Source organism: Spermophilus citellus (assembly GCF_964194105.1).
Source record: "Spermophilus citellus genome assembly, chromosome: 2".
NCBI classification, from domain to species: Eukaryota; Metazoa; Chordata; class Mammalia; order Rodentia; family Sciuridae; genus Spermophilus; species Spermophilus citellus.
Genome location: NC_138183.1, coordinates 159745294 through 159756996, shown reverse-complemented (window position 1 = coordinate 159756996; position 11703 = coordinate 159745294).

Below are 11703 nucleotides of genomic sequence, written 5' to 3'. Positions count from 1 at the left end.
CATATGTCTCCATTATTAAATTTGCCATTAATTTTATATCTACTGATTTACAGCATCTATTAACAGCTACTTTCTATATCCATTATTTCATGAGATTTTTAAAAAAGTTCTATTGTTTATATCATTATTGAGATTTCCACTTAGAAAGAAAGAAATAGGAGGGGTTCTAAATACAGATGATCCTCAAATTACAAGGAGTTGCATCCCAATAAACTCATGATACATTGAATTATCAGAAATTGAAAATGCATCACAAGGATTGTACTGCACATTGCTAGCCTGCTAAAAGATCCAAATTCAAATTTGAAGTATAGTTTGTCCTGAATGTATGTTGTTTCTTTTTCATCTCTCTCCATCAGAATGGCAACTATTATGAATACAAACAACAATAAGACGAATAGATGAATTATAGATAAGGAAGAGGGGAGGGAGGGAAAGGGAGGAGGCAGGGGATTAGCAAGGATGGTGGAATGTTATGGACATCATTATACAAAGTATATGTATGAAGATATGAATTGGGTGTCAACCCACTTTATATACAAACAGAGACATAAAAAATTGTGTTATATATGTGTAATAAGAATTGTAATGCAAAACAAACAAAAACAAGTACATGTATAAAGATATGAGTTGGTGTGAAAATACTTTATACAAAGATATGAAAAATTGTGCTCTATATGTGTAATAAGAATTGTAATACATTCTGCTGTCGTGTATTAAAAAAAAACAACAATAAATGATGGCAAGGATGTGGGGAAAAGGTACACTCATACACTGCTGGTGGGACTGCAAATTGGTGCAGTCAATATGGAAAGCAGTATGGAGATTTCTTGGAAAATTGGGAAAGGAACCACCATTTGACCCAGCTATTCCTCTCCTTGGTCTACACCCAAAGAACTTAAAAACAGCATACTACGGGGACACAGCCACATCAATGTTTATAGCAGCACAATTCACAATAGCCAAACCTTGGAAACAACCTAGATGCCCTTCAATAGATGAATGGATAAAAAAAATGTGGCATATATACACAATGGAATATTATTCAGCAATAAAAGAGAATAAAATCATGGCATTTTCAGATAAATGGATGGAGTTAAAGAAGATAATGCTAAGTGAAGTTAGCCAATCCCTCCACAAAAAAAATGCCGAATGTTTTCTCTGATATAAGGAGGCTGATTCATAGTGAGATAGGGAGAGGGAGCATGGGAGGAATAAATGAACTCTAGATAGGGCAGAGGGGTTGGAGGGGAAAGGAGGGGGCATAAATGATGGTGGAATGTGATGGACACCATTATCCAAAGTACACAGGTGAAGACACGAATTGGTGTGAATATACTTTGTATACAACCAGAGATATGAAAAATTGTGCTCTATATGTGCAATAAGAATTTTAAAGCGTTCTGCTGTCATATATAAATATTTCATGAGGTTTTTAAGAGTGATATTTTAATTCCACATTGCTTCTGCATTTATTAGGTAGAATTGTTCTGTGAAGACTTTCTTTCCTGTGTTAGCTATTTGATTACCATGAATTATAGCTTCTGTAGGATAAATGCTTGATTCTTTCCCTTTACCAATTTTGCAATGTTTTTATTAGTACTTTATAGTTTTACAATGTTCATATAGCCTCCAATAGTAGTCACTGACCTTCTGAAAATGCATTATTTTGTGTTTGTAAATTTATGCATATATATGTACATAGATAATTTGCATTATATACATTATGTATACATAAATTCATAAAAATTTTAAAAGCATGCACACACAGAATTTATAAATCCATTGCACATATCATTCTTTGTGTTCCTTCAATCTTAGGCAAAGGGAATTTTTTCATGTTAGCTCCTATTTTTAAAATATTTTTTTGTGTGTGCCTTAAAACAATAGAAATTTATTCCTTCACAGTTGCTAAGTCAACACATCAGTCCTGCTGTACTACCTCTGGAGGCTCTAGGTGAGGTTCCTTTCCTTGCTTCTTCTAGTTTCTAGTGGCTGGCAGCATTCCTGGGCTGGTGGATGCATCGCTACAATCTCTCTCTCTGTCTTTACATGGCCTCTCTGTTTCTCTGTGTCTCTTCTCTGAGTATCTCTTGTTATATGTACACTTGCCATTGGATTTAGGGTCCACTAGATACTGGACCCTAAGATTATCTCTATGGCATCTCTAGTTTAATTACATCTTGAAGACCTTGTTTTCAAATAATATCACATTCACAGGTTTTGGGGGATTAGGATGTGGATTTGTGTTTTGGGAGGCTGCTACTCAACCCACTACAAATGTCCTTTTGTGGTTTATTGTGTAACGATTAATCTATTAACAGAAAAGGTGGTTTTGAGGACCATTGATGGATTACAAACTATAATACTGCAAATATTGAAACAGTGATTAGTATTTTTATTTTATCAACATATACTTAGTAAAAATTTACTGATTACCTATGAAAGAAAAAATTATCAAATAGGTGACAATAAAATAGGCATAACCTAAGAAAAATACATTATCTTTGCTAGCAAAATTATTTGGTTTTCCTACCACTCTTTGTTTCTATGTGTTTTTGTGAAAGGATGGAGGAAGGAGGTAGGGTCAGAGGTTTAAAATATAAAAGAATGCATTGAAGAGCTTTACTCCTGTTTGGTAACAAAAACTTGAATAGACTTGTCACAACTTCAAGGATTCACTTTTACTCTGTTGTAAATTTTCCTAACCTAATGGCATTCCAACTCTTTTATATAATAGTAGACTGCCTTATCCATTCTATAATAGCATAAAAGAGTTGGAAGCTACAGAAGCACCAGACACATTTTCTCTGCAGTTTTTTTTGTAACAAGAAAAGTGGAAGAAATGTTACTTTTTTGTTTGAAATCTTTATGACTCAGTTTCAAAGAATCACCATTTTTGTGAGACAAAACTCTCGAGTCCATTTCAGGCATTCAGACTACAGACTGTATATTGTAAAAAGCTGCATTTCATCTGTCATTATAGTGACTGCAATTTTGGACTTCTGTGTCCTTCTGATAGATTTCTTTCTTCCTGGTAGAGCAACATTACTTAGGTTCATTTTGGGTCTTTCCTGCCCTATATCTGAAATCAGCTATTTCTTCCAGCAAATTTTCTTTTAGTAGGAGATGATATTTAGAGACCACAATGTAAGTGCTAAAGATGCTTACTCTAATGGATTGTCATTATTTCCTAGGCTTTAGCAAGTTGTCTGTTATTTATTTTCCTTATAATTGGGTGTTATTACATCTCAGTTGGTCCAAGACAGCCAGGATTTATGTCAGTTCACCTAGCATAGTTATAAATGGGACCCCTTAAACGGAAACCAGTTTGGATGATAAATTATATAATCATCCTATTTATAAGTGACTTGGTCTGTTTTTATTGGTTACCAAAAAGATGTCTTCTTTTTTTATAATTTCTTTTTTTATTGGTTGTTCACAACATTACAAAGCTCTTGACATATCATATTTCATACATTAGAATCAAGTGGGTTATGAACTCCCATTTTTACCCCAAATACAGATTGCAGAATCACATCGGTTACACATCACATTTTTACATACTGCCATATTAGTGACTGTTGTATTCTGCTACCTTTCCTAACCTCTACTATCCCCCTTGCCCTCCCCTCCCATCTTCTCTCTCTACCCCATCTACTGTAATTCATTTCCCTCCATGTTTGTTATCCCATTCCCCCCATAACCTCTTATATGTAATTTTGTATAACAATGAGGGTCTCCCTCCATTTCCATGTGATTTCCCTTTTTTTCTCCCTTTCCCTCCCACCTCATGACTCTGTTTAATGTTAATCTTTTCTTCCTGCTCTTCCTCCCTGTTCTGTTCTTAGTTGCTCTCATTATATCAAAGAAGACATTTGGTATTTGTTTTTAAGGGATTGGCTAGCTTCACTAAGCATAATCTGCTCTAGTGCCATCCATTTCCCTGCAAATTCCATGATTTTGTCATTTTTTAGTGCTGCGTAATACTCCATGGTGTATAAATGCCACATTTTTTTAATCCATTCATCTATTGAAGGGCATCTGGGTTGATTCCACAGTCTAGCAATTGTGAATTGTGCTGCTATGAACAATGATGTGGTAGTATCCCTGTAGTGTGCTCTTTTAAGGTCTTCAGGAAATAGTCAGAGAAGGGCAATAGCTGGGTCAAATGGTGGTTCCATTCCCAGCTTTCCCAGGAATCTCCATACTGCTTTCCAAATTGGGCACACCCGTTTGCAGTCCCACCAGCAGTGTACAAGAGTACCCTTTTCCCCACATCCTCGCCAGCACTCATTGTTGTTTGACTTCATCATGGCTGCCAATCTTACTGGGGTGAGGTGGTATCTTAGGGTGGTTTTGATTTGCATTTCCTTGACTGCTAGAGATGGTGAGCATTTTTTCATGTACTTGTTGATTGATTGTATGTCCTCCTCTGTGAAGTGTCTGTTCAGGTCCTTGGCCCATTTGTTGATTGGTTTATTTGTTTTCTTTTTGTCTAATTTTTTGAGTTCTTTGTATACTCTGGATATTAGGGCTCTAAATGAATTCAGCAAAGTGGCAGGATATAAAATCAACACACATAAATCAAAGGCATTTCTGTATATCAGCGACAAAACTTCTGAAACGGAAATGAGGAAAAACACTCCATTCAAAATATCCTCAAAAAAAAAATACTTGGGAATCAACCTAACAAAACAGGTGAAAGACCTATACAATGAAAACTACAGAACCCTAAAGAGAGAAATAGAAGAGGATCTTAGAAGATGGAAAAATATACCTTGTTCATGGATAGGCAGAACTAACATCATCAAAATGGCGATATTACCAAAAGTTCTCTATAGGTTTAATGCAATGCCAATCAAAATCCCAATGGCATTTCTTGTAGAAATAGATAAAGCAATCCTGAAATTCATATGGAAAAATAAAAGACCCAGAATAGCAAAAACAATTCTAAGCAGGAAGTTTTATCAGGTGGTATAGCGATACCAGATTTCAAACTATATTACAGAGCAATAGTAATAAAAACAGCATGGTACTGGTACCAGAACAGGCGGGTGGACCAATGGTACAGAATAGAGGACACAGAGACCAATCCACAAAGCTACAACTATCTTATATTTGATAAAGGAGCTAAAAACATGCAATGGAGAAAGGATAGCATCTTCAACAAATGGTGCTGGGAAAACTGGAAATCCATATGCAACAAAATGAAACTGAATCCCCTCCTCTTGCCATGCACAAAAGTCAACTCAAAGTGGATCAAGGAGCTAGATATCAAATCAGAGACTCTCCGTCTGATAGAAGAAAAAGTAGGCTCCGATCTACAGATTGTGGGGTCGGGCTCAAAATTCCTTAATAGGACACCCATAGCACAAGAGTTAACAACAAGAATCAACAAATGGGACTTTCTTAAACTGAAAAGTTTTTTCTCAGCAAGAGAAACAATAAGAGAGGTAATTAGGGAGCCTACATCCTGGGAACAAGATGTCTTCTTTATATTGAAAGTCTTATAAGGGCTAGAGATGTAGGTCAGAAGTGGAGTGCTTGCCTAGCATGCATGAGGCCTTGGGTTTAATACCAGGACTGCAAAGGAATAAAATTATGAGCTGGGGATGTATCTCAGGGTACTTTTCTAGCATGCTCATGAACCTGGGTTAAATCCTCAGTATCACATAATAATCAAATAAATAAATAAATAAGCCATTCTATAGTTTTAATAGCATATATATTAGTGTCAACTAGCTAGGCCAATTTTCCCCCAATATATAGTGTACTCTTTGAATATGTAGGCCCAAGTCATATTTCATTGAAAGAAAGCTATCTTATTTTTTAGTTTATAGAAAATGTTCTAACCATTTCTTTGGGTATTTCTTGTATATTCTTTTGATACATATGTTAATATTTCTTGTCCATATTCTATATCTATTGATTTTTATACATTCTTAATTTTTGGTTTAAGTTTTTCATTTGTCTCCCTTCTGTCTTTTGTTTCTCCTATTGTTCATTTTGTTCTCATCTCTCAAGTTTATTTTCATTTTGTTTTTATTCTGCAGTGTTTTCTAATTTTTTTATGAACTCTGATAGATGTTTTTATATCCTGCTGATTTTCAATCATGTCATTTCTGAGATTTTCTACTTCTAAATTATGCTAAAATTTCATAGCCTTCATCCTAGGAGTCCATTGGCAAAGCCAGCAATTGCTTTTGAAGGTCAATCACCCAGAGTCAGAGCAAGGCAGACAGCTGTCCAGGCTGAGGCCACTCAGGCTCTCATTTGCTTCTGCCCTAGCTGCCCAGATCTGTTGTACCTAAAATAGCTTCTTAATGTTTGTTGCTCAGCAGGGCTTTATTCTTGGTCTACACTGAGAAACATAATGGAGCACCTTCTCTACCTGAAGTCTTAAAAGCTGGCCAGATCTTAAAAGCCTATCTGAAGGTCAGATCAGAAGCATTTAAAACAAGTGCCCTTAACCACCTTCTCCTTTCCTCAAAGGGCTGAATCTCTGTATAATCCTTTTCATTCTTGATAGGTTGGAGAAAAAGACAAGTCTTTTCATCAAGGTTATAACATCAAGTGGTGTATAGAAAATATAGTCAGAAGATGCCCAGTGGAAAAACAAACGCACAAACATTTCCACCATTTAGTAAGGCCTCGTAACATGAGCTTCACTTATGGTGTTATCTATTTCATTTTCATAGCAAATTGTGTGGTGGATATATCAGTTAAGTTTAGTTGTAGGTAACAAAAACTGCTCAATTTAAATAAGAAGAGATTTAATGCAAGGAATGAAGTGCTTATAAAGTCATGGGGAATGTTAGAGAAGCAGGCAGAAAAATACCATAGAACTGATCATCTGACCAGGAGCTATTGATTCTGCCACAATCAAGAAGCTGTTTTGCAGAATCACACTGGTTGTTCAATCATTGAATCAAACTGTGTGCCTTTTAACAAATGAATGGATAACAAAAATGTGGTATATATACTCAATGGAGTATTACTCAGTCATAAAGAAGAATGACTTTATGACATTGACAGCACATGGATGGATATGGAGACAATAAGCTAATGAAATAAGCCAGTTCCCCAAACCCAAAGGTCGAATGTTTTCTCAGATAATATGGAAGCTAACTCACAATAAAGGGGGGTTAAGAGGGGACGAAGAGAAGTTCAGTAGATTACACAATGGGGAATGGAAGGAAGGAAGGTGGGATAGGCAAAGGAAAGACAGTGGAATAAATCTGACATAATTTTCCCACATACATATATGAAAACCACACAGTGAATCCCACCATCATCTACGTCCATAAGAATGAGACTCTAACTAAAAAAAGATATATTCCATGCTTGTATAATTATATCAGTATGTATTCTACTGTCACATATAACTAGAAAGAACCAAAAAAATTTAAAATATGTGTATTTAAATAAAAAGGGGTCCTAGCAAAAAACACAGGTGGGAAGCTAGAAGGGCACCCCATGCCCTCTTAGAACATGAGTACACTGATGGACCTATAAATGCAGATAATTGCCTAATAGGAATCTTAATTCTCAATGATGTCTCTGTACTTAATGTTGATTATATTTATTTGCACTTTATTAATTTAATATCATTATATAAGCTTGCTTGTAAAAGATGGCAAAAAAAGGAATCTAATATTAAAAAAAAAGAACTGCACAATCCTTGTTTTTCAATAATTTTGTTTTCTTAAACAAAAAGAAGAAGCTGTTCTGAAGCTGACTGTGGTGGCACATGCCTGCAATCCCAGCTATTCAGGAGGCTGAGACAAGAGGATCAGAAGTTTGAGGCCAGCCTTGGAAACTCAGTGAAACACCATCTCAAAATAGAAAAATAAAAAAGGATGGGAATGTAGCTCAGTGGTAAAGTACCCTGGTTTCAATCTCAATATCCCTGGCTAGTGAGCTAACTGAATGCATACATACGTAATACATATAGACATATAGACACCCACTGCTCTGAGACTGCGGGCTTCAAGATCCTCTTAGCTGTCATCTAGGGATAAAGAAGCTACCCCTAATACTGTTTGCCCCAGGGACCCTATATCAATTGTGCCCCAGAAACCAGGGCCAGGTGCCAGAAGCACACTGCCAAAATGGATGTCTTAGGTATTGCCTTACTCTCCTCACTAAACTCAACTCCAAATTCAAATTTCACCAGAGTATCTGATTTGCAGAGCCTAAATTACATCAGAAACCTTTGCTAAAAGGGAGCCTTAGAGACATAGCTTTGAGCTTTCTACCCTCCATAATACTAGACAGACACACTAGTAAGGTTATAGTCACTTAAAGGGAAATGGAGTTGAGTAATATCCTTCACATGACTAGAACTGGAATAGCCAAGATTTAATCCAGATCTAAGCTCATGTTCTCAGTCACCTCCCTGTGAAAGTGATCTGTCAGTAAACAGGTGTGAGACAAGCTAGTTTATAAGCAGGTTCAAGAACTTCAGCACCTACAAACGTCATTCCTGTCTGTGTCACCTGCTCGAGTATTGGTTCTACCCCAATTCTTTCTGTCTCACCGAACTTCTCTAAGGGAGGGGGAATCTTCTAGGACCTCATTAATTTATGAAAACTACTGCCCCAGCTGTCAGTCAGTCTATGGCATGTGAAGAGGTTTATGCTTTGACAGAATCATATAGATGGTAAATTATATTGCTACAATTTTCATGAGACAGTAATTCCTTCCATTAGTAAGAAATTAAGTTTGACTTAAGGCCGGGAATGAAATGGAAGTACTGATTCTTTCTATAAATGGGCTTTAGAAAAATTTAATTAATATAAAATGGCTGCAGTATATTAATTGATTCACTTCTTCACTTGTTTATGCAGTCAGCGAATATTTATTGAGTATCAACTGTGTGCCAGGAAAACAGTGGTACAGAAACATACACTATCCCTGCCCTCATGGTGTTCACAGTCTAGAGGTAAAGACCAACACTAAGACACTATATGAAGAGGATTGAGACAGGAGAAGAACAAGAGCAGCAGCAAAAGGCTGAGCACTTTCTTCCCTGAAGAAGCTTCATCTAGGCTGATATCTGGAGAATGAGTAAAGGTTAGCAAGGCAAAGACAGAAGAGACCACTGTTTAGTAAGAAGGGGGCTGCAATGCCAGAGTCCTGGGAAGAAGAGAGAGAAGAGTCCATTTGGGTCATTGAAGGAGGAGCTGTGTGGTTGGAGTTTGGGGGCAGGCAGGGAGGAGCGAGGACCCTCATGAGTCTTCAGGATGGGCATGGGGGAGGTCATGTGTGGACCTGTAGGTTGACTGAACAGAATGAAAACTCTCCATCCCATTTAATATCTCATTTGATGTTGCTGTGGACTAAGCTGGATAGAACAAATGTTGAAGTAGTAAACAATGGTTAACAGGTTATCAGGTTTATATTAATAAGGAAAAGTAGCTGCTACTAAAATACAGATGTGATTTAAAGATCTTTTCCTTTTGTATGAATGCTGTACCTCTGTAATATAGAAGTAAGCAATTATAAAGGTGTACCATTTGTACAGGCTTACTTGTCATATCTAATGAATATATGGAGCAATAACTGAAAATTATCTCTTAACATGAGCTTATGTTTTTCAGCACTCTGAAAATCAGGCTTTCATTGTTCAATGGTTCAATTATTTTAAAGTAATTAAATTTTTGTCTTTTACATTTATTCAAAGATTCCCTATGTTATTCAAGAAATGTGAATTATTTCAAAAGTTACTATCCAAAGATGTATATTTTAATGATAATATTAATCTATTACTTTCAGAGACAGTAAGGGGGAAAATTTATGTTACTCTTTCTCCAAATTTTTGAGGTTTACATTAGGAGAAGGTGTTGATGATTGGGGATGCGGTGGAGGAGGTCCCAGTTGTAAGCACACAGAAAAATGGAGGGAAAATATGTGGGCAGCTGCCATGAGATACAGATGATCTTCAGCTTAGAATGGGATTGAAAATATACTACTTTGAAACTGCATTTAATACTCCTGACCTATAGCACCTCAAAGCTTAATGATGCAGGACACATAAAGTGTTAATTTTTTACCCTCATTATTACAGGGATGATTGGGAGCTGTAGCCTGTTGCCCCCTGCTCAGCACCCTGAGATGTCACATATTGCTAGGAAAAGATCAAAATCGAAAACTTGAAGTATGGGTTCTACTGAAAGCATATAGCTTTTGCATCACACTGAAGTCAAGCCATCATAAGTTAGGGACCTTAGGTATTTGGAGAGTGTAGGGTGGCTCATATAGATGGTAGCTAGGCAACTATCAGCACACCCAACCTGTGGTGACTCTGAGCCATAGGTGGAGCCCAGACACAGAACTGTTGAAAACTGAAAGTACTTCTTTGATTGTCTATCTACCAACAGTGTGGAGATGATACCAGATGAGCTTAGGCAACTTTAAGGTTGATGATAAACTTACTTCCACATGTGTAAGAAATGAATGAATGACAGCTGAGTGGCAGGCAGGGCTGACATACAACAAAACCACACTGATGAAAAGTTTGGTCTTGCTGACCCTTTCTGCCATAGACTCAATGGAGGCTTGCTGTTCTCTCAGTTTATTCATTCCTTCATTAATTGTGATGCCTGGTGCCATGTAGGTAGTGGGTCATCAATGATTCATTAAATCATTTAACAATGACTTATTAGATATCTATATGTGTCAGTCAATGGTCTTTTCACTGGTAAATTAAAGACAGAAGCTGTATTTACATCTGTCCTACATTCTGATGAAGGAGAAAAAAAAATAAACACAATGGATATTTCGAAGTAGTGTAGAAAAGTGATAAGCAAAGAATTTAAATCAGATGACTTAATAGTTACATGGTGGTTACCTCAGTTAGGCGGGTAGAGAGGGCTTGCTAGAGGAGGTGACCCATGTGTTGAGAACTGAGTGGCAAAATAAGCAAGCCCCATGAAGATCGGGGAAAGGAAGATTTCCTAATGAGGAAGAGCTAAAGACTCTCAGGAAAGATTTTGTCATGTTTAAAAATTGTGGCTGGAGCACAATGAGAACTGAATACAAAATTAGAGAGGTAAAGAGGAACACTTGGGGCCTTGTAGGAAAGAAAGAAGATGCTTGGCTTTATTCAGAGTACATGGAAGAGCCACTGGGGATTTTTTTTAACTATGTTTCCTTCCTTTCTCTCTCTCTCTCTCTCTCTCTCTCTCTCTCTCTCTCTCTCTCTCTCTCATCTATCTGTCATATAATAAATTAAAATATATTATTTGTTTGCTATCACAGAGATGATATGTTATTGTAGAGGTCATTCTTCACCTTTCTGTTTTCACATAACAATATGCTTAGAAATCTAAGCCACTGGGGATTTGTTTAACTAGGGAAATGACATGATCTGAGTAACACTTTTAAAAAATTTTACTCTGGCTGAGCATGGTGGCACACACCTGTAATCCCAGTGGCTAGGGAGGCTGAGGCAGGAGGATCTCGAGTTCAAAGCCAGCCTCAGCAAAAGTGAGGCACTACGCAATTCAGTTGAGACCCTGTCTCTAAATAGAATATGAAATAGGTTCTGGGGATGTGGCTCAGTGGTTGAATGCTCCTGAGTTCAATCTCTGGTACCAAAAAAAAAATTGACTCCAGCTGCAAAAAGAAACACATAGTATGTTATGTGGAATGTGGAGCATGGAGAATGAATAAAGTAGAGCCTGGTCCTCAAGGAAC